The sequence below is a fragment of the Triturus cristatus genome, chromosome 10 (genome assembly GCF_964204655.1).
Source record: "Triturus cristatus chromosome 10, aTriCri1.1, whole genome shotgun sequence".
NCBI classification, from domain to species: domain Eukaryota; kingdom Metazoa; phylum Chordata; class Amphibia; order Caudata; family Salamandridae; genus Triturus; species Triturus cristatus.
Genome location: NC_140593.1, coordinates 987,324,847 through 987,348,355, shown reverse-complemented (window position 1 = coordinate 987,348,355; position 23,509 = coordinate 987,324,847). Strand labels below are relative to the sequence as shown.

The window sequence follows — 23,509 nt, the reverse complement described above, 5'->3', positions numbered from 1 at the left end:
TCATTGAGAACGGAAAACAGCCACCTAGCCTGGTCGGTCCCAATCAGTAGAAACAACCACAGATCGCTTCTAACTGAATACTGTCCATTTTCGGCTCACTGCTCTGACAGAAGGGGCACACGCCAACTCAAACAGCCAATCGGCACTTCTGAGCTGTGTGCGAAGCACTAGGATTGGCTATGATGCATCCAACGCTCCAATCCTAGGTCACCCTGTATTAGCTGTACCCCGCTCCCTCCTATCCACAGGCAGTTGCGTGGGATTGGTTACAGAGCGACCCGGAAGTGTTAGAATCACTGTCATATGACATATGTTGACAGATCAACAACCGAAGGTGGAAATAGGCTGAATTCATGGAAGGTCCGTGTAAGTAGTGGAAAGCGCCCCATAAGTTTTAGTTTTCCCAGGCTTGAGCGGAAAAAATATTATTTATTTCACATCTTTTCTGGCGTTGGCGAAAACCAACTTTTCTGCAAATTCATAGGGACTATCCAACTGAAAAGTCCCAACATTTAACGTGGAACCTTCCTCTCTCCTTCCCAGTTTGTGCCCTGCCCTCACCCAGCAGGTATTTGTGAACCAAATTAAGCTCTAACGTAGTCTAAGATCACTATATGATTGCTTTTCATGCTTTATAAGCGGTCTCTTTTTAGGTCTTGGCTATAGACAGTTTTATCTGTCTTTCGCAAACCATTGTTTTCAGTACATTACATATGCTTAAAGTGGGCTTTGGGTCAGCTCCTTGCATTTGATTGGATGGCTTTGTTGTCCATTTCACCTCATGATTCAATGGATTTTCTCCCTATACCTGTGTTTTTCCTGCCCAGGAACATTGCAGTCTTGGTGTTCAGAGTTGTAGTCTTCTACTGCTGAATAGAGAAGATTCATGTTTTTTAGGTCTGACCTGACAGTGTAGCTGCCGCAAGACATAATATGACCAGTGCTTAATTTGAGCCAGTGGTTTCCGGGGCGCAGCCCTGGCATTTAATTGTCAGCACGCACCTATGACAGTCTGCCACAAGCTGGCACTCCCTGGCTTATTTGGAGATGACTACAACGACAGTTAATTATTAACTCAATATACATTAACATTTAATATTTCCTGCCACCTAAACCATTCTTATAGCTGTGGGGTCCTGAAATAGTCTGAACTGTCACACTTGTAGGAGTGTGAATGTTAGAACTTGTGTTGTCACTAAAATTGGTGGCGTGGCGGGCGCAATGTGTGGTACAAGGTGCAGTGGCCTCCTGACGAGAGCCGTGGCACGAATTTTTGTGCAAATTAAGCACTGAATCAACATAAAACAAAAAAGCTTTACAGGCGTAATATCGAGAGAGGGATTTTTTCCGGCCCACATGTTGGTAGTCAGGAGTGCATGTTTTGATGGGGCCGAAGTTGTATACTTTAACAGAAAAAAATGCTTCCCCGCCATGCAGCTGTGATGAATTTGTTTGTTTATCCAGCAGCCTGAGCTAGCAGCAATATGGCTGCACAAGCTTGAACTTTAGGGGGCACACAGATAGCATTGTAATGATGTTCAAATATCTTAGATAAATAGGGGCAGATTTACAAGCCCCTTGAGCCACCGGTGCGTCACTTTTTGGGACGTACCGGTGGGGCATTTTACTGCTCCATATTTACAAGGACAGGCAAAGCCACCCTGCATGACTTTTCCTGTCTTTGTAAATATGGCCCCTTTGCACGCAGCACTTTACGTGAAAGGGGTGTTCCATGCGTGTTGCTGTGGATGTTCCCATGCATCACCCATGGAACCAGACACATTTCCAGATTTACGAGGAATCGTAAATCTAGAAATGCGTGTGAATGCTACGCCTCCCCAGGGGAGGCGTATGGAGGTGCAACGAAGAGGAGAAATGTATTCATTTCTCCTTGTTTTTTTTACCTCTTTCTATGCGTGCTGCATTCTGCAGCACGTATAGAAAGAGGAAATCACCTCTAATCAATGTTTATGTACAGGAAGGGTTCCCTTCCTGCACATAAACAATCATTTAAACAATGACGTTTTTCAACCTCTATGTGTGCTAATGCAGCACACAAAGAAGTTGAAAAACGTAATTTCAGATTGTTTTTGTTCTGGAACGGAACCCTTCCTGAACAAAAACAATCTCCCCACGACGCAGGCATCCTTAAACCATGGTGCAACGGTGCCTGTGCCGGCGCATGGCAGCAGTTTGTACGCCAGCGCAGGGGGAAGCACAGAGATGCGACATATTGTTGTAAATATGTCGCATCCCTATGCTTTGAAAGTGACTCAGTGCGGCGCATCCAAATGGCTTGCAGCACGCACTGAGTCACTTTCTTGTAAATCTGCCCCATAATTTACCGTGATTTTGTTTTCTGTGGCAGCAGCACATATGGGGGAAGGGCAGTCATTAGGAATGTATTTCAGTCCCAGTACTATCCCCTTCCAAATGTAACTTTAGACTTCTGAGCACAGTTTTGTTTTTGAGAGTTCAATGGGATGCCCAGGGTTACACTAATTTGTGTGGGCTTTTAGGTCTGGTTTGACTGCAAATGTCTTTGACCTTAGTTGTCCAACAAAAAAGCTTTCAGAGTACTACTGAGGGAGGGACGTGGGCTCCACCGGAGTACAATGTTTGATTGGGCCGAATTTGAGTGCTTCCATTGAAAAGACAGTCTGTTTTTAGGTCGATCATTCAAGACCTCTTGTATATACTTTAGTATATACTAATATGTGTATGTACTTTGTGGACTCTGCAGATCAGCCTTAGGACCTGTCTGCTCCCGCCTAGGGACTGTTTTTTTTCTGTTCAACCGCCTCTGTTTAACTGTCTTAATAGAACACAATCAGTAGAGGTCAGTAAAATAACAGATTTGCTTTCTGCTGAGGAATTTTTTTTTCTGACAACTGCCTCTATTTAACTTTCTTGATAGAAAACGACCAGCAGAGGTCAGTAAAATACCAGAATCACTTTAGCATTCTCTAGATTCCATTCCATAGAAATTGTCTTCCACGAGCACCCGTAAAAATGTTTTTTTTCAAATCTTATCTTTTCAGTGATATGACCACCAATGGCCCTGATTTTATATTAAAAACAGAGCTTTGGGGACTATACCATTTCCAGCTAAAAGGCAATATTTCTCTTCATGTGTTCCCATACCTGGCATGTCATGCAGATTGGTGCTTACTTTCCCTCCATGTTAAAGAACAGTAGATGTTTCAGCACCCAGGCTAATGTTCTGCATAGCTAAATACATATAAGGTCCCAAAGGCGAGACCGATTGCATTGCAAATCCTTGTTTGCCGTGTGGCAAAGCTTATACTCAATGCAGCAGAACTGAGAGGCTTATGGTGGGCAAGCTGATGGTCGAGCCTATTGGCTTGATCTGTTTATTATGAAATGTTTTGATAAAGTTTCTAGGTTAACATATTTATTGAGAAAAGTTTATGTGAAGGCAATAGGCATTTAAGTGTTGAATATTATTACTAAATCTTAAAGTCTGCAGTTGGGTATTTGTGTGCCTGATGGGTCCCTTTTTGGAAAAGCGTATGCTTAAAACTGTAGGCCTGATTTGGTTGGGGTGACTAGTTACAGGTCTGACTGGTGCACTAGGAAACACTATGTCTGATGCCATAGGTCTGGTCTTCTTTATGAAATGTTATGACAAAGGCAGTGGATCTAGCTTATTTATTGTGAAAAGGATTTGACCGGTAAGCCTTTAACAGTTGGTTGCTATCACATTATGTTACAGGCTTTAGTAAGCCTTTTACCAGGGGTGTAACAAACACCCCCGCAGCCCCCACAGTGCGGGGGGGCCCCCAATTTTTAGTGGTGAAGGGGGCCCCCTCAGCTCTTCTGTAGGAAGCTGTGAGGATTGCTCTAAAGCAGCTGCAGTCTGCAGCCTGCTCTGAGCTCCTCGCACTGACCCAGTGCATGACTGAAGAGTAGCAAAGTACCAAGTTACATTGTTTCTCTTCAGTCAGAGCCACAAGCCAGGCCCGGAACAAGGATGGGGGTGGGGACCCCAGAGAGAACATTCCCCACAAGGCACAGCCTCTGAGAAGAGGCAGCGCAGAGCTGACAGGGCCAGGAGCAAGAACATTTTAAGGATTGTAATGATTTTGGGGGCCCTGGGCCAAACTTATTTTGTGTGCTCCAGTTTGGAACAGCTTTGAATATAGATCCAATTTCAGCACTTTCATGCACCCTTTGGCCAGGTCACTGACAGTGCACAAGCACACTAGTGCACATTCTAAATGTGTTTAAATCTAATACTATGGGATAGTGGCTTGTGTTTTCAATATTGTAACACAGCAGCAGCAGCTCACTAATGTTACTGCAAATGACCTCTGTGTCACCCTCCCATTTCTCATTTCATTTCATAAGGCTTTATTCGAACATATAATAAGTTCATAAAAGCACACAATACAACAAAATAAGTAATAAATACAGAGGCAGAAAAATTCATCATAATAAAACATTATTTTAAAAAAGCATACTTTTCCTTGCATTAATGGATTTGAGAAGAAAAGTAGCCGTATAAAAACATATTACCGGGTGATGTAAATTAAAAAGTAGACACATACAGTCACGTATTGTTCTGACTTTGAATTTTAAAAACAAAGGTTTCAGATAAGCAATCCGGAAGTGTTTATACAATTGACAAAGTAAAAGAAAGTGCACAGTGCTTTGGGGAGTGGAGCTATCGCATAAACAAGGACCAACAGGATGTAAATTCATGGTCGGGAAGGCAACAAGGTTGTGGACAACTCCCATTCTAAATCTAGTCAACACAAACCGATGTGCCTTCCAGGTGATTTGTGACAGATAAGGTTGAAAGCCCCCAATTTCGTTCAAGTCATGATAAAAGGTATATGTGGAGAGGTTGGAGCTATTCTGATGTCTTTTAATAGCAGCCTGTTGTAGAAAACGCTGCTTGAGATCAATTTTAGACAACATTTCTACCGCATGATGGTCCACTAGGATGTCTATGTTAAAGACCGCCCGAAAGTTGTCGATAACATACTTCAGCCACGGGATCCTTATGAAATGGTCCAGGTTAAGACAATCAGAGATAATTGCTCTACACATGGATGTCTCCTCTTTAGACCAAATAGAGCGCCATAAGAGCAAAGGTCTAAGGGGGGTCAAATCGGAAAGATGGCAGATGCCCAGTTCGTCATGCACAAGTGTATTTGAAACAGAGCTTGGCAAACACAGGAGTTTTTTTAGAAAGGTGTTCTGTTCAACCTGCAAACAGCCTGCCGGGGCATAGCCCCAAATGCCAGCTCCGTACAGAGCAATAGAGACACACCGGGACTGGTAAATTTTAAGCATGTCCTTAATCCGCCTATCACCTAGTTTAGTTGCCATAGTAAAAATACCAAAGGCACTCCTGGCCATTTTAGACCTTACATTCTTAAGTTCGGTTGTCCAGGTATTTTTATTTGAGAACGTAACCCCCAAATAGGAAAAATTATCGACAGCCTGGACCTTCTGACCCTCGATAAAAAAGGAGGGTTGTTTCTTACCAATCCTATTGCCACATTCCATAACAAAAGTTTTGGATTTATTTAAGACTAGCTTTCTACCTTTGATAAATTGCATAAAACCATCCAACAACAATTGTAGACCGAATGGTGTACGAGAAATTAAAACCGCGTCATCCGCATAGAGTAACACGGGAACATATTCATTATTAATTTTGGGGGCGTCCACTGCCAGAGTTTTAAGGAAGGATTCGACTTCATTAATAAACAGAATAAAAAGCAATGGGGCTAGCACGCAACCCTGACGAATTCCACGCCCAATCTCAAACATAGGTGTACACTCGCCTTGTGGCCCGTAACGGACACAGGCTCTTAGTTTAGAGTATAGGCGTGCAAGGAAGAAAATAATACCCTCTGGGGCACCCATTCCTAATAAAGTTTCCCAAAGGATACCATGATCCACCAGATCAAATGCACTACTAAGATCTGCAAAGCAGAGATAGATAGTGCCAGTTTTTGCCAGGGTATATTTACCCACCAGTAGATCTAAATTAAGGCATTGTTCTATTGTTCCGCGGCCCTTCCTGAAGCCAAATTGGCTATCGGCTAAGATGCCGTTTTCTTCAGCCCATTCCTCCAATCTCACCATTAGCACTCGACTCATAACCTTAACAGAAGAGTCCAACAGGGAGATTGGTCGGTAATTCTTGGCCTCGCCGCGATTACCTTTCTTAAATATAGGGATTAAAATCGATTCTTCCCAAGTCGGGGGCATCTTATTACTGACAGCTGCGTTAAAAATATTTGTAAGCAGAGGCCCCCAAATTTCTGGGACCAATTTGTATAAATCTATTGGAACCCCATCTGGGCCTTGTGCTTTCCCCCCCTTACTGTCCCGTATACTATCTAAAACCTCTTGAACCTTAAAATTTAATGGGATATGCGGCCATTGTTTCCCTGAAGTTTGCCCACCACCATCTGGCTGGAAAATTTTAGAGAAATGTGTGATCCAGTCGGCCTGCATAACATGGGAGTTTAGATCTGGAATTTTTTCGTCTTTAAGAAATGGTGAATTAACCGTTTTCCAGAATAGGGTACAGTTATTCATATCAGCTGCCATGGATAGGTTTTCCCAGGCTTCTTGCCGAAGTTCCGCCTTCCTAATATTAAGGGTTTCATTATATCTGGCCCTTAAATCTGTGACCAATCCCTTATCTCTGGGTTTAACAGATAGGGCAGATTTCAGCTCCCTCAGGGCCGAGGTACAAGCTGAATTAAACCAACCCCGCGGTTTATCCCCATTATGTTTGCAGGTTATGTTATGTTATGTTACTCCGCACTTTTTGAGCGCACGGCTACCCCAAAAGGGTGTCCCGGCGCTTTGGCAAGGTGACCCAGAGAAACACGAAACCAAAGGGAAAGACCTACTACCGTCACACTAGATTACTTAGTAAAAAGCAGAGTTTTCAACTCCTTTCTGAAAGCCAGAAGATTATTCGCCTTCCGAAGGGAAAGTGGAAGCTCGTTCCACAGGCAGGCTGTCACGTACTGGAAGGAGCGACCTCCCATCCGGACACGTTTGACCACAGGCACCTCCGTTTTAGCCAGGTCCGCCGACCTCAGCAGCCTCCGCGGCACATAGAAGACGATACGCTTCCTCAGATAGTGAGGGCCAATCGCATGAAGGGCTTTGAAAGCCAGAGTGAGGAGCTTGAATCTAATTCTCCCCAAAATTGGGAGCCAGTGCAGCCTAGCCAAAAGCGCAGAGGCACTAGCTCTCCTAGGCAACCCATAAATAGCTCTGGCCGCCGAGTTCTGGGCAATCTGCAGTTTAGATAACAAATACTTAGGTAGGCCTGCAAAAAGAGCATTTGCATAATCCAGGCGGGAGCCCACAAGCGCCTGGACTACCTTCCTACGATACTGCAGTGAAAGTAGAGGAAGAAATTTCCTAAGCATCTTAAGGATGCTGAAACATTTCCCTGCTAATCCCAGGATGTGTGGACGAAAAGATAGAACATCGTCAAACACCACTCCGAGATTTTTTACCTGGGATGATGGCTTCTCTGGGGGGGACATGTCCTGGGGCCACCATGACTTCCAGCCCGGATCAGGGGCACAGCCGAAAAAGAGCAGCTCAGATTTGTCTGAGTTGCATTTCAGGCTGTGCCGCTGAAACCACGCAAAGACTGCACTCAGGCAGTCCTTGATTCTGCCGCCGCTAAAGGCCTCTCCCTTCCTGCAAGTGAACAAGAGCTGGGTATCATCAGCATATGAGATGACCCGGGCCCCGAACGCCTCCGCTACCTCCGCAAGAGGGGCCATGTATATGTTAAAGATGGTGGGGCTCAGGATAGAGCCCTGAGGCACCCCCACCTCCAGCGGAAGCATTTCGGCCGAGAACGGTGGGGCCCAGATCACCTGTCGGCGGTCGGCAAGAAAGGATTGAAACCAGTCCAACACCGTCCCTCGCAGACCAATCTCCCTAAGTCTTGAGAGAAGGCCTGCGTGTGGGACGGTGTCGAATGCCGCCGATAAGTCCAACATAACCAACATAGCCTTTCCCCCATGATCGAGCGTCTCCCTGATGGCGTCGGTGACCTCAACCAGAGCCGTCTCCGTGCTATAATTCGCACGGAAGCCGGACTGGGAGTCATGCAGCAGTTTGTTGTTCTCAATAAAGGTGGTCAGAGTATGCTGAACATGTTTCTCCAACACCTTCGCCAGAGCAGGGAGGAGGGAGATTGGTCTGTAGTTAGCGCATTGCAGGGGGTCGAGCTGAGGCTTCTTAATCAGCGGCAGAATAAGTGCGTGTTTCCATTGGCGTGGAACCACCCCTGAGCTTAATGAGAGATTAAGCAGGGGGTTCAGCAGACCGTTCACCGCCGGAGCCACCATGCCCAAGCATTTCGCCGGACAGACATCCAACGGCGAACCAGATTGCAGCCTAGATAGCAGCTCAAGCGATGTCTCACAGGACAACTGGGGAAAAGCAGACAATAAGGGCCCAGTTTCGGCCTGCAAGGGCGCTAAATAAGTCAACTTGTCCCCTGACACCACGTCCACTGATTGAGAATCCGCCGTTGGAAAAGTGGCCTGAATCTTTGTGATCTTTTGAGTCAATGGCCGCGTTAATGCTAATAAAATGGTCAATTGAAGATAAAGTAAATAAATTATCCTCAAGAATCACGGTAATATGTGGCAGGGAATTGGTTATGATCGAATCGGACGTAATAACTGCCTTGTCCCCCTTCCACCTAAGCCTAATACCATTTGGGCGCTCTACCTCAATGCTATTAATAAAACGGCCTGGGGCAATGACATCTTCCTTTTCCCAAAACCTAGCCTTTACTTCCAAACAGTTATGGTCACTTAACTGAATGTCTATTACCTTTGGGGCCCTAAACAGGATCTCCAAGCTCGAGGAAATACAAATAAAGTCTATTACAGAGTTCAAACCACGGCCTATTAAAGTGGGACAGATTTCCCCTTGTGCATTTTTCTCATTGACCATGATGAGCATATTAAAGGAAGCGAGGAAATTATTTAGGGCGTCTCCATAATGGTTATGTTTAAAATGGAGAATCCCATCCTCGTGAGTGTCCACTAGACCGCAAACATTATCCTCATAAAAAGGGCAGATGGTAATATTAAAATCCCCAACCATAAGTAAATCAAAGACTTCGTTTGAGTCCATATAAAACTCTTCTAATGCTTTTGAGAGATCTTTGACCGGCTGATCCCTGGAATCATTAAAACAATTGTTATAAAAATTGATTAAAAGAATATTCCTACCTCCGTTAATATGCAGCCATAAGATCTGGGAATAGCCCCCACCTTGTACATGTTTAATAACTGACAAAGAGGCTTTAACTGAAATCAAAACAAGTAAACCACCCTTGGCTCTACCTGAGACCGAGCCAATAGCAGGGAGCTGGTAAGAGTTAAAACCATTATAGCCTTTAAAATCAGTACACCAGGTTTCCTGCAAACAGATAATATCAAAAAGATTTATGAATTCCATCCACCCCAAACTATCTGTTTTAGAACGAATCCCAGCGATATTCCAACTTGCAATGTGACAATCAAATGAGGAGTGTACGCCTGTCTCCAAATTTATACCGGATTTATCATGTTGGGAGGGAGCAGCCTGTGGGCTCTCATCTTCCAACATAGTATTACCCGGTATGTTTCCCGTTACAGCTAGGGGCAGACGGATTACCATGGTTTCTGCCAACGGCCCTGGTGAACCATTAATCGGGTCCATTGTCAGTTGGCCTGGGTTTCCTGGGGTTTCAACTATATAACCTGGGGCATTGCCCTTTTCTTGTCAATCATTTTGGTCCAATCCACTCAGGCATTGATAGCGGTTGGCAGTTGCTACCTCGGTGTTGATCAGACCAAAACCCTCATTTCCCCTCGTTACCCTTCTCCTCCGCTGCGATGGGAGGTGCTCGATATGTTGCCTATAAAAAAAGCCAAGGGGACGAAGTACGATTCCCTGGTTGGTACTGGGGCGGGACATGGCATGAATCAGTGCTGTTGTTGCTAAATGAGGGTTACTAAAATTGATGATGACACAGTCACCAGGAATATTTTTGGGGGTAAATCCAATCCACTTTGTTCTGGTGGTAGTCAAAATCTGGTCCGCCTTAGCCACCGGAAAACCACATTCTCGATTGAGCCAGGCCACAGTTTTATTTTTAAGGGAATCATGTGATTCCGCAGGACAGTTAGACCCGTCCTGACTGATAACTGGCACATTGGTTAAAACTGCCACATAAGGTGCGCAGTCCGGTGGCAGGTTAGGTTGGGGGAGCCGAGGATTATTAAACCTCCCTCCTCCTAGGGGCCTATTTAAGTTCGCTGTATCATCGGTAATTATATTAATCGGGGCACCGATAACAGAATTGGCACTAGGGGTATCCCCAGAGGCACATTGTATTGCATTTCCTGCAGACCCCCGCTGGTTATTGCTTGATGTAGTCCCATTAATTAACTGGTTCTGAGAGCTAGGACCCATACAAGGTTGGCCAGTACTTTTTAAGGTTTTGGATTGTTGCACGGTATTACCCGTTTGATCCCTGGTCTCCCCCTCCATAATAATCGATGGGGAGCTATTACGTGGTATATGACCTTGTTGCAACATTTCGCCCAATCTATTCACCTCCCTGGATACAGCCTCAAGTTTGTCTAAAAGCGGTATGATAATTTTATCTAATTTACTATTAATCATACCGATTAACATGTCAAATTGTGCTGGTGCTAATGTCAATAGGGTAGAATTATCACCATTATCTAAACAGGTATGCTCAGGGGGAACACTGATAACCGCATTCTTTTTGCTTTTACGGACCCCCTTCTTAGGCTGAACATATCTGTTAGCAAGTGTACCTGATCTTAGCACTCTATGTGTCTTATGAGGTACAGGGGTTGAAACTACCGTGACATTTGAAGACATGCTGGTATCGGGATCCAAGGGCAATTCTGGGTTGGGTAGAGGGGCTGAGGTAGGGTCTATTCTACAGGTGCTCACCCTCGATGGGGAAGTTATAGGTGCCAGTACTTGGCTGTCCTCATATGGATGGATCTCAGCTGAGACTGATTGGCTTATCTTCTCAGGGTCACAAATGCTGGTCAAACCTAAGGATAGTCTACGTTCCTTATTGATTTTGTCTACAACTTTGACTAAATAATTATCAAGTGTAGATACAGTTAAACGAGAGGTCCCAGACGTTTTAGACATGCTGCACAAAATGAAAAAGTCAATTTAATAAACTTCCTAAAAACAGCAGCCAACTTTAAAATAGCACTTACTATGAAATGGTACCACCAATGTTAAAAAGATAAAATATCCACAATATATTCAGCTAAGGGGGGTGGCCCAGCCCGGCCTCTTCCGGCCCCGGACGGCCACAGACGGTCCCGCCCTTGTCCCGGGCTTCTCCCCGCGCCGCCCGCGCGCGGTCCTGCGACGCGGTGATTCGCAGTGGTTTTTAAACGCCTCCCGGCGCGAAAGTGCAGTGGGCGTGTTCGGGTTCCGCTTCCCGTGGCGCCGCTGAGGATCCTGGGGATGGTAGTCCCCCTCCGTGCAGCATCCGCGTTAGCAATGGCGGGAGCGGGAGGGAGACAGACCGCAAGCCCAGGAGAGCAGTCAGGAACACAATCCGGCAGAATCACCCCTCGCCTCCACACCAGGTAAGAACACCGCCCGCTCTGTCAGTGATTCGCAGTGTTTTTTTAAACGCCTCCCGGCGCGAAAGTGCAGTGGGCGTGTTCGGGTTCCGCTTCCCGTGGCGCCGCTGAGGATCCTGGGGATGGTAGTCCCCCTCCGTGCAGCATCCGCGTTAGCAATGGCGGGAGCGGGAGGGAGACAGACCGCAAGCCCAGGAGAGCAGTCAGGAACACAATCCGGCAGAATCACCCCTCGCCTCCACACCAGGTAAGAACACCGCCCGCTCTGTCAGTGATTCGCAGTGTTTTTTTAAACGCCTCCCGGCGCGAGAGTGCAGTGGGCGTGTTCGGGTTCCGCTTCCCGTGGCGCCGCTGAGGATCCTGGGGATGGTAGTCCCCCTCCGTGCAGCATCCGCGTTAGCAATGGCGGGAGCGGGAGGGAGACAGACCGCAAGCCCAGGAGAGCAGTCAGGAACACAATCCGGCAGAATCACCCCTCGCCTCCACACCAGGTAAGAACACCGCCCCATTTCTCACATTTCAGGTCCTTTTGATCTAAAATAACCTTTTTTTTTAACAACAAAGTTTATTGGTTTTCAAAATACCATATGGGCAAGCCCAGTGAGCATCAAACATGTATGAATACAATGTATAGTAGCGAGGCACCATATTATCCCCAATAAAGTCTGCAAAACGACAGATCCGAAACCCCCCCTTCCCCAACCACGCACCATACCCCATTAGTACATTACAAACAGTCATATTGCAATGTTGCCACTTTTACCTCTACAAAACACCTTGTATCATATCGGTGAATTGCACACTACCAGCCTATTGATTGGATCTGAGGGAACCCCTGACCCTAGGAGTGACAAGTCTATGCCTCGATACACTGCCCATTTTGCCCAGATTCCTTCTGTTTTTGCGGACATCCCCTGGCCTAAAACACTGCAACTTCAGCGGACAGGCACCTATCCATTGCCTTCTTCCAGGGACCAAGACTGGGTGGGAGTGTTGCCTTCCAATGCTGTGCGATGTCGCGTTTCGCTAGTGTAAGCCCAAGAAACAATAAATGCCTTTTATATCTGTTCCCCCCTATGTCCTCGGTACTGTGTAGGAGTACCAAACGGGGATCGGCAGGAAAGCGCCAAGCCAGTACACGCCCCAAACAGGACCTTATGCCCGCCCAGAAGTGTTGCAGAGCCGCGCAGGTCCACACCGTGTGGAGAAACGACCCCTCTTCGGAGCCACAGCGTAGGCACATAGGGGACTGCACCGCCCCCATCCTGTATAGACGGAGACGGGTATAGTAGACCCTGTGGAGGTATTTGAACTGGATCACCCGGTAGCAGGCAGAGACCGCAGAATATCTAGGGCTAGCCAGTGCCTCGGCCCAGTCATCGTCTGTCAGCGTGGGTACATCAGCCTCCGAAGCCCCCCGGGTCCAGTGTAGAGTGGTTGTGGAGTGTAGTCGATGTTTGATAAATTTGACGGATCTTGTGGGCCCCCAATTCCCCGCCTGAGCAGCCGGCCTTCCAGTGGGTGAAATTCCAGGAGACCCGCGAGGTTCCTTATCAGAGGGGATATAGCATGTCGAAGTTGCAAATACCTATGAAATTGCGTTTAATGGAGGTCGAAATCAGCCTGTAGTTGCTGAAAATATTTGAGAGTGGATCCCCTCATAACGTCTCCCAGCATCGAAAACCCGATGTCATCCCACCTGCGAAAAACGGCTAAAGCTGCAACTGGCCGGAGGTGTGTGCTGTGCCACAGAGGAGTAGCCCTGGTGAGTTTGCCCCACCATCCCATCTGTCGGACCACTCGTCTCCAAATCTGAATGGCTGTCCTGCATGCCGGGAGAAATTCCTTCAAGGGCAAGGAACTGTATAAAAGGTGAAGCAATGGGGTCTCAGCCATAAAGAGACGTTCCACCGCATACGCGGGGTCGGATTGCGAGCAGTACCACCAGTCATTTATCACCAGGAGATGTGAGGCCTGATAATACGCCTGTACGTCAGCCGCCGCTATTACCCCTCAGTAGGTAGATTGGATGTAGGTCGCCAGTGCCACCTGGACCGCTCCACCTCCCCAAAGAAACCGATTGAGTAGGGCATTCATTTGTCGAAACTAGGACGCAGGAATTGAATAAGGATAGTTTTGCAGCCGATATAACAGGCGAGGCAGAGACACCATTTTAAAAATGGCCGATCTGCCATACAGAGAGAGCGGAAGCTGAGACCACACCGTCGTCTCGCCCCGAACCGCAGGCATGACAACCCCCAGGTACCGGAAGCCGGACTCTGCCACCACCAGCCACAAGGCCCATGCCTGAGACCGCTAATCCCCGCATATCGGAAACAAAACAGATTTGGAAGGGTTGGCACAGAGTCCCGACGTCTCCCCGAAAACCCTCAGGATCTGCAGCACTCGGGGCCCAGAAAACCATGCATCTGACATGAAAAACAAAGCGTCATCAGCGTAGAGCGCTATCCTATCCGAGCACTCCGGAGACCAATCCAGCCACCGTATGCCCTCATCCAGACGGACCAACGCCGCCAGAGTTTTGATAGCCAGTGCGAACAGCAATGGAGAAAGCGGACAGCCCTGCCGCGTGCCTCTCCTAATGGGGAAGGGGCCGAGCATTGGCCGGTTACCCTGACTGATGCCGAGAGATCTGTATACAGAAATCGCACATAGGCCCGGAATTGAGGGCCCAAGTTGACCGCCTCCAACAGCTTAAAAAGATATGTCCAACTTAAGGAGTCGAACGCCTTGTCAATATCGGCCAACAGAACTGCTGCAGGACGTCCCAGACGGTGTGCCTCCACCACCGCATTATGGGCACGTCTGATATTATGTCTGGTAGAGTGTTGCGGCATGAAGCCCGACTGGTCCGGGTGCACCAGCTCCTGTATACAGGTACGGAGACGGTCCGCTAGGATCTTCCCCAGCAGCTTGGGCTCGAAGTTCAGCTAGGAAATGGGACGGTAAGAGCCCGGGTCGTCCGGTGGGCGGCCCGGCTTCAGAAACACTACTACTTCTGCGTGTCTCCAATCTGGAGGGAGAATATGTTGTTCCACGGCATCCTGGATCACTGCAAGTAAATGAGGTCCCAGAAGCTCTAGATGGGACCGCAGAAAGTCACATGGGAACCCGTTCGGGCCAAGTGCACGGCCTGGATGGGTGTTAGAGAGAGCAGACCGCAGTTCCTCCAATGAAATAGGCGCTTCCAGTGCCTCGCGTTGCGCGTCTGACAAACGGCGGAGAGGAATATCCACTAGAAAGGCGTCTATGAGGGGTTCGGAAATAACCTCTCGTGCCTCATATAATGTAGCGTAAAAATCAGCGAAAGCCTGAATGCCCGCCTCGGGAGACGTACACTCGATCCCTGCTGGGGACCGCAACAGGGGTACCTGCGTCGGGGCTGCCGTGGCCTGGCAGAGCCTATGGAGCATTTGGCTAGACTTATCGCCCCACTGGTATATCCTATGCTGGGTGGCCAGCCAGGCCTCCTTAGCACAGTCTGTGTGGGCTTGATGAAGCATTTGTTGCGCATGCAGTAGATTCCTATGTGTCGTGGGGTCCGAACCGCCCACCATAAGGGATTGGAGTTCTTCCTGTCTGGCCTCCATGTCACAGACCTGGGCCAAGCGGCGACGCTTTTCCCCAGTGCCGTAACTTATGTCTGCACCCCGAATCGTGGGCTTAAACGCCTCCCACAAAACCACTGGGTTTGGCACTACCCGGTGTTGTATCGGAAATAGTCGATAATCGCCTGGCTCAGCATTTCCATGTATGCCTCATCCCAAAGCAGCCAGGGGGACATGCGCCACCTATAGGGGGCCCTGTTCGTGGACAATCTAAGTTGGATCGGTGAGTGGTCTGACAAGCCTCGAGGCAGAATAGATGTATGTGCCACCCTGTGCATATAACTCTGTGGAATGAATAAATAATGTAGTTGTGACAGAGAGGGGTGAGCCGAAGACGCATATGAAAACCCGGTCTCCGTCGGGTGTAAGGCCCGCCACGTGTCTGCCCAACGCAGGGTATGTGCGAGTACATTCAATTTGGATGTGACTGGGGGTGCAACCTGTTGTCGGGCCCTCCACCTATCCAATGGACCCATAATGTCATTCCAATCGCCCCCAGCACCACAAGGCCACCAGGAAGATCCCCCCCACAGCTGCGTTTATTTATCTATAAACGTCTGACCTAGAGGCGGAGGGGCATACACGCTACCTAGTGTGATCTGTTCACCAGCTAAAGTATCCGAGACCACAGTGTAACGTCCCCCTGGGTCCAGCCAATGACGTGTGATTTGGAGTGGCACCCTACGATGGATGAGTATGGCAGTACCCCTCGCCCCCATGTAAAACCAGAATAATAAACCGTGGAGTATTCATAACGGGCCAGGCAAGGGGCCTTCGTGCCCAGGAGGTGCGTCTCCTGGAGCAGTAAGATGTCCGCAGCATATCGCTTCGCCTGGTGAAGCACCGCCCCGTTTAATTTTATTAAGCAAGCCCGCACATTCCAGGCGAGAATATTGAGTTCCCCTGTAGGTAGGTCACCTGTCACGTGAGCCATCTCTGGGTGGCCAACAGAATAACAATGGCCGATGCGAATAGAGTGTAGCAATGTGTCGTGTGCATGGTGCGAGACATTCAATACAAACAACCATCAACTGAGAAACAATCCCCCAACCCCCCACCGTCCACCCCCCCATACTTCCTGCAACATGGAGTATCTGTCGCGGTGGAAACTCATCCCAGGCCCCCAACAGGATGACCCAAGCGGTCCCTCCAATGGATGCCCCCCACCAAACTTACCCAACATAACCCAAAACGATCAGGGCGAACCTCGGTCCATTCCCTCCAGGGCCTGTACTATGGACCCCTCTTTGTCGAACACTATCTAGTCAGTGAGTGACCCCCGCCCATAAACAATTCCCACCCCAAGAGGGAAACATATAGAAAACAAATACTGTGTCCAATGCAGTTCAGCTTCCGGATCCTGACGGCTCCGGGGCACGCCAATTGGAGCGGGAACGGTTGCACCAGGATGACGCATCTCTGCCCTGTCGGCCGCTCCGATGTGAGCCCTGGGAAGAATCGGAGTCCACAGGAGGGAGCGAGTGAGGTTTCAGTATACGTCTCTCATCAATCCACACAAAGACGTCTTCCGGGGTGTCAAAGAAAAATTTATTTTCCTTGTACATCACCTTCATGCGGGCCGGAAACAACAGAGCATAGGATAGATTCAGTTCCCGCAGCCGTCTCTTGGCTGCCACAAAAGACTGCTGCTGCTGCACCTGCTTTGTGTAATCAGGGAAGACTATGATGGGGTGTGAGTCGAATACCATTTTATCCTTATGAAGTCGGGCATAGCGAAGTACGGCGTCCCGGTCAGCATAATTAAGGAGTCTGGCTATCACAGGTCTTGGGCGTTCCCCAGGCGGCGGCTTCTTAGCCAGGGCATGATGGGCCCTCTCAACTACGAAACAGGAGGACATGTCTTCCAGGGGCAGCAGCGCCCGCAGCCAGTATGAAATGAACTTGTCCATTGAGGTCCCCTCGCAGCCCTCCGGGAAACCACTAGGCGCAGATTATTGCGGCGGGCCCGTCCTTCCGCATCTTCGACCCGCGCTGCTAGCTCCTGCGTCTGCATGGTCAATTTGTCCACCTTCTGCTGCAGTCCAGTGACTGTGTCTTCGACGGTCGAGACTCTGGTCTCTGTCAGTAATGCGGTCGACTGCCTTTCGCAGATCCTGGCGGAAGACAGACACTTCCGTGCCCACGGCCCCGATCTGAGCCTCAAGGGCCGTCTGCGATTGTGTAATGGGTTCCATCAATTTCGCCGCATCCGATTAGAGGCCTTTGGCGCACTTCCCCCCCTCCCCCCCAGGAGGATTACAAGTAGTGGTAAAGCGGGCCAGAGTATGCTGCCTGGGGGCCGCCGCCCCCTGCTTATCCTTGTCCATGCCTACTGAACGGCACCAAGGCGACGATACAGCCAGCAGCACTAGATGACTCCAGGTGTAGGTTATAGCAGTCCCAACCAGACTCCAGCACTAGGCCGCGTCGCAGCCCAAGACACGCACTGCGGATTATCTCACAGGGACCCACCTGCGCCACAATCTCTCAGCCAGGAACGTCGTGCAGAAGGAGCCAAACACCGTACCTGAAGAGGGATGACGGCGGCCGCAGCATGGGTACTCACCAGATCGCCAGGAGCCAGACCATCACGAGAGTCGGGGCCGCCCAGCAACCACAGCCTCGGGGTTTCACCGCTCTCCTGCGTCCCCACTGGAGCCTCACAGGTGCCGAGCTGGTCGCCGCATCAGTGGCGGGCCCTCCGGCAGCCCCTCACCACCCCGGCCGTCTCTTTTGACTGGGCTGTCCAATGATCCACAAATGGGGGAGGAGAATGTGCCCTAGCACCAGAGGTCCGCCGCCTGCCTGCAACTCCTCCGGGGACTCGGCTCCCCTGCACCCAGACACAGGAACCCAGGCGTCCCGCCAGGCAGCACGGAGCCGCAAAGCAGAGGGGGGGGGGAGGGGTGCCGGCTATGGCGTCGCTGCGAGAGCCTCCCCGTGTGCCTCGTCTGTGCGCTGGTTTTCCCGCGGCACCGCAGCCGCCACGGTGACCCCACTCCGGCCCAGGATCCGCGGAAGGCAGGATGAGCCGCCGCCTCGCCACTCGCGGGCCCAGTGGCGTCACTAGGGTTGGTGTCACCCGGTGCGGGTAACTCATGGTGTCACCCCCTCACGACTTACCGCATGGACCTCCTCCGCCCGAGTCCGCCAGTGGACACAGTTGGCAAATAACGGGACCATACAGAATCCTTAGTAACGTTCGTAAATGTAGGTCCTATATTTACAAAATGTGCCTGTTAACAACAGTGTGATAATGACTCATTAATCAGGTTGTACAGTGGGCTACCTGCTAGTCAACAGTTTATTGGAATTTATAATATCATAGGTATGGTACTTTTTACTGGTGTGGTGTTCCCACTATCCAGCAACATGATATATCAGTGGTCGAAGTGGGGGAAAAAAAGTAGGGGAACTGTGGGCGGAGAATCAGAGGGCCGGAATAACCCAAGGATTGGATCAGTGGGCAGAACCAGAGGCGTGGCCAGAATGCGCAAACATCCCAATTTTTTGTATTTGTTTGGTTTCACTGCCCAGTTTTATCAACCAATGGATACACATGATTATTTAAGGTTATAATGAATTATTGACAGTAAAATGCATTCACAAAGTGGGATATGCTTCTAATCACAGAATGTCCCCAAATACGATAAAATGTGGAAGCACACGCCATTTGTCTCCGAGCCATGGAGTTTCTGTCATCAGCACTTCTCCCTTTCCCAAAACAGCAGTTCAAACATGAATGGCTAAAAATCCTAGTTTGCAAATGTTTTCTAAATAATAATGGCTCTGCCATATTTGCCTCATAATGCAAGATCTGCAGCATGATCTGACCATTTAAACTAATAAATTGTGTGTAGCTCAAACGTATCAAAAGTTAATAAAAAATGTGACTTGTGTTGCTGCGAAGTAGATGACAGTTAAAAGCTCACTGTTCTATGTTAGGATTTTAACTTATAAACAGCAAGTAACAAAAGGATCTCTCTGACAAAAGCAGTAGCCCACTGGCCTATTTACATTATGTGCACTTTGTGACATGCATGGTACATGTTCTTTGCAGCAGGTACATTAACCCTCTGAGCTACCTTTCTATGAGTCAAATCTTCCATTAGACAAAATTCCGATCTCTCTCTACGAAGAACATTAATCACCAGAGTCATCATGGCATTTTTATTGTTACCGAAAATTGCTGAAGGCCAGGAAGGAGGTAGCAAGCGCTTTTAAAACCATAATATACTTGCAAAAATTATGCCTCCACTTAAAGTCAGCACCTGGTGCGGTCACACCGGTTGTACCGCCCTAGAGTTGGCCTGGCCCTTCTCAAGGGTCCTGTGAGCTCAGTGACAGGGTCACTGTTGTTCTAGGGTGTGCTGCTTCATAGGCCTGCCCTCAAGACTGGAGGTGAACTTCAGTATGAATAGTGGTGGACAAGCCTTGAAAGTTAACCTACACTTGTCATGCTAGGGTCCACCTGTTGGTGCTACGACACCGGGGCTTCTAATGTCTTGCGAAGCCTTCTTCTCTCCTCTGTTGCCTCCATACACTGGGCAATTTGTCATGGTTACTGTTCACAGATTTGTTTCAATTTTGTTCTATTTAACTCACTTTTTTGTTAATGATGTGTTGTTTCATGTTAGGGATTCAATTTTAGCGCCTGCATCTCTGTTCCGGCCTCACCCAGCTGGCGCCGTGGCCCTTCCCGAAGGCCCCGACTTGTCCCCACGTGTTGTTTTATTTTCATGAAGGCCACCTCATTTCCCTGGCATTAAACGCCACTAGATCTGATGGGTCCCATAAATCCCCACGTTATTTATCGATTTTTGTGGAACACATTCGAGCATTACACAATTTCCCATCATGCAGTAATAGAGAAGGCTGTAGTTCAAGGTGCAGGCCTTAGACCACAACAAAGGGAAGATCCATAATTTTTTTTTTTTTTTTTTGTAAAAACCTTTATTCTGTAAGATCAGTGACACAGCTATTCAGCCGACAACCCGGAGGTACGGCAGCTTTAAAAAACACAACACATGCTAGCGTCAACATTCCAATGACAGGAGAATCGAAGGTTCTGTTTTAAATAAACACAAATCCAAACCTAAACACAAGCAAGGCGATAAGTACTGTAAGCACCAGAAGGGGTTCTCGTCAGGGGAAGCGAGCCCCATTTCGTCTAACAGACACAGGTCTGTAGTAAGGGAAGGGAGTGGAAGTCAGAGACTCAAGAAGACATACACATATCAGTAAGAAGTTTAAAGCCGGAAAGAAAGCTAAGGGGAAAGCTGCTCCTCGGGCGGATCCGGGTCCGGGGGCAGGCATATGCCCCCTCTGTACTGGTTCCAGCGCCCCCATACAGAGTGCCATTTCCGAGGGCGCCCTCGAGCACAGTACACTGTCTTCTCCCTAAACATGCTCCAATCCATGTTTTCCATCCATGCTGTCAATGTGGGAGGCCCATTAGAGCCTCACAGACGAGCAATGTCGCGCTTGGCAATCATGTTACCCAGGGTCACCCACTGAGTCTGTGCCGCATCGTGGTCAGTAGGACCCCAAACATTCAGAAGACAACACCGCGCCTCAGGCTGCATGACGATGCCCGTCACCTCCCCCATCACCTCGTGGATGCGCCTCCAAAACTCCATAATCGCACCGCATTCCCAAATAATATGTAGGAAGGTGCCCACCATACCACAGCCTCTCTTACATAAGCCCTCCTCAGAAAAACCCATATGGACCAGCCTGGGCTCCGTCACGTAGACCCTATGGAGTATTTTAAGCTGCACCAACCGCAGGCGCGCGGGGATCGCGACCTCTTTGGGAGAGGAAACTGCGTACTGCCAGTCCTCGTCATCTAGTTCAAGGCCATCCCTGGTCCATTGAGCACGTAACCCTAGAAGAAGATCTGCCCGAACATTAACAAGTTTCTTATAAATGAGCGAGATCGTACTCTCTGGCATATGGCCATCCAGGATCCGGTCCTCTAACGGAGAGGACTCAGGCACCTTCTCCCCTCCTACAAGAACTGACCGCAAGGCGTGGGACACTTGAGCGTATCGGAAGAACTCCGTGCTCCCCAGCTCATATTCCTTCTGCAGCTCCTCGAATGATTTTATCCTACCCTTAACCAAGAGGTCTCCAACCCTGGATATGCCGATCAGGTCCCATTTCTCAAACCCTTTTGTATGCCAAAGCTTACCCAGAATATCGGAGTCAAACAGAGGGGTGGCAAGGGTAAGCTTACCCTTCCAGCCCAGTGAATCCGTCGCAACCTTCCATACATGCACAGCCACCCTGGTGGGCCCCATTAGGGTTAAGTCTAACGACTTCGAATACAGCGCTCTGGAGTAGTTACCCCCACGTAGCAACCATCGGTCCATGGCGAAACCAGGGCTCAGCGCCGGACCATATACACCATGGTTAATCGCACTCAACTGGGTGGCCCAGTAATAACGTCGGATGTCCGGAAGCGCAATACCCCCGTCGTACCACGGAAGCGTCAACTTAGCAATCGCTATACGCGGACGCCCTTCCCACAATAGCGCGCGCTGGTGGTTTTCAACCTCACGGAAGTAACTGGCCGGGACCCCGTCAAGAGTATTCTGCAGGGCATAAAGGAAACGGGGAAGAGACATCATCTTGAACAGAGCGGCACGGCCAAGGAGGGAAAGCGGCAACCGCCGCCAGCCCGCCACGTCCCGCCGCAGACACGCCAAGGGAGGGAGCAGGTTCTTCTCGTACCGCAAAATGGGATCGATGGAAATATAGATCCCCAAATACAAAAAACTATCTGGAGCGGGCAGTTGCGCGGGACAGGCGGGACATCACCACACAGGACATACAAGTATGACTTCCCCCAATTAATGACAAGACCAGAGTTTCTACCAAAAGAAGTCAAGACGTCACAAACCACTATCAGAGATTTCTTAGGCGAGGCGAGGTATAGCAGAATGTCGTCGGCGTAAAGTGAAATACGGTCTTCGTGGCCAGGCGACCAGCGAATCCCACGTATGTCCGGGTGCCATCGTATCCACGCCACCAGCGGCTCAAGAGCAAGAGCGAACAATAACGGCGACAGGGGACAACCCTGCCGGGTGCCTCTCCCGAGCTCGAACGGTGCCGACGCCCGCCCGTTCACCACTACGCTGGCGAGAGGTCCCTCATAGAGCAACCTCACCCAGCCCACAAATCCAGGCCCAAAGCCGAACTTGGCTAGCACAGCCCACAGGTACGCCCACTCCACCGTATCAAAGGCCATCGTGGCATCGAGGGACGCCACAACAGCCGGCTCCCGCATCGTGCCCGTCCTGGCAATCACACCATGAAGGCGTCTAAGATTCAGTGCAGTGTTACGGTGCGGGATAAAGCCCGACTGATCCGGGTGGATCAAGTCGCCAAGCACCCGGACCAGGCGGTTAGCAAGGAGCTTAGCAAGGATTTTCGGCTCGGCATTGAGAAGTGATATCGGCCGATAGGAGCCACACTTGTCACGGGGCCTACCGTCTTTATGTATTACCACAATCGTCGCCAGCCGTTGGTCGAGCGGAAGAAATCCATTCACCCGCGCCTCCACGAACATGGCGCGCAGGTGAGGAGCCAGCTTATCCGGATGAAGCTTATACAGCTCGACCGGCAAACCATTTGGGCCCGAAGCCTTACCGGAGCGCAACGCGCGGATAGCACCCGCCACTTCGTCGACAGTTATATCTCCATCGAGGTCATCCCTATCAGCAGAAAGGCAGGGCAGAGCGATATCCCGCAACAGGTCACACGAATCCTCAGTCGGCCTATCCGAAACCGAGGTGTATACCGTACGAAAATGGTCCGAGAAACACTGAACTATACCGTCAGGGTCAGTAACAACCTCTCCCCCATCCTTAGACAACTCCGGCACCACTCGATTGACACGCTCTTTTTTGTCCAGCCACGCCAGCAATTTCCCGGCCTTATCGCCGACATCATACAGTCGACCCTGCTGCTCCCTATGAAGGGTCTTAGCAGCGTTCGTCACCAGATCCCTATATTCCAGTTGCTTCAAGCTCAAATTATGCAGTGTGGCCGGTGTAACATCCTCTTCCAAGGCCACTTCCAAAGCCGCTATCTCGTCCTCTACTTGCGTCACCTCGGCATCTCTCCGCCGCTTGGCGGCCACTACCAGGGAAAAGGCCTCCCCCCTCAATACAGTCTTAAAAGCTTCCCACAAGGACACCGCAGATT

At 49.4% G+C, this 23,509-nt stretch overlaps 1 protein-coding gene across 2 annotated transcripts in view; it reads left to right on the top strand.

The window, feature by feature from the left end:
- Window positions 1-256: 256 nt before the first annotated feature.
- Window positions 257-23,509, top strand: part of FLCN (folliculin) — a 195,032-nt gene continuing 171,779 nt past the window's right edge. The window contains exon 1 of one of the 2 annotated variants that reach the window (XM_085628926.1): window positions 257-366. The gene's annotated coding sequence lies outside the window, so the exon portion shown is untranslated. The remainder of the gene's footprint in view (window positions 367-23,509) is intronic. The other variant, XM_085628927.1, reaches the window with a different exon arrangement.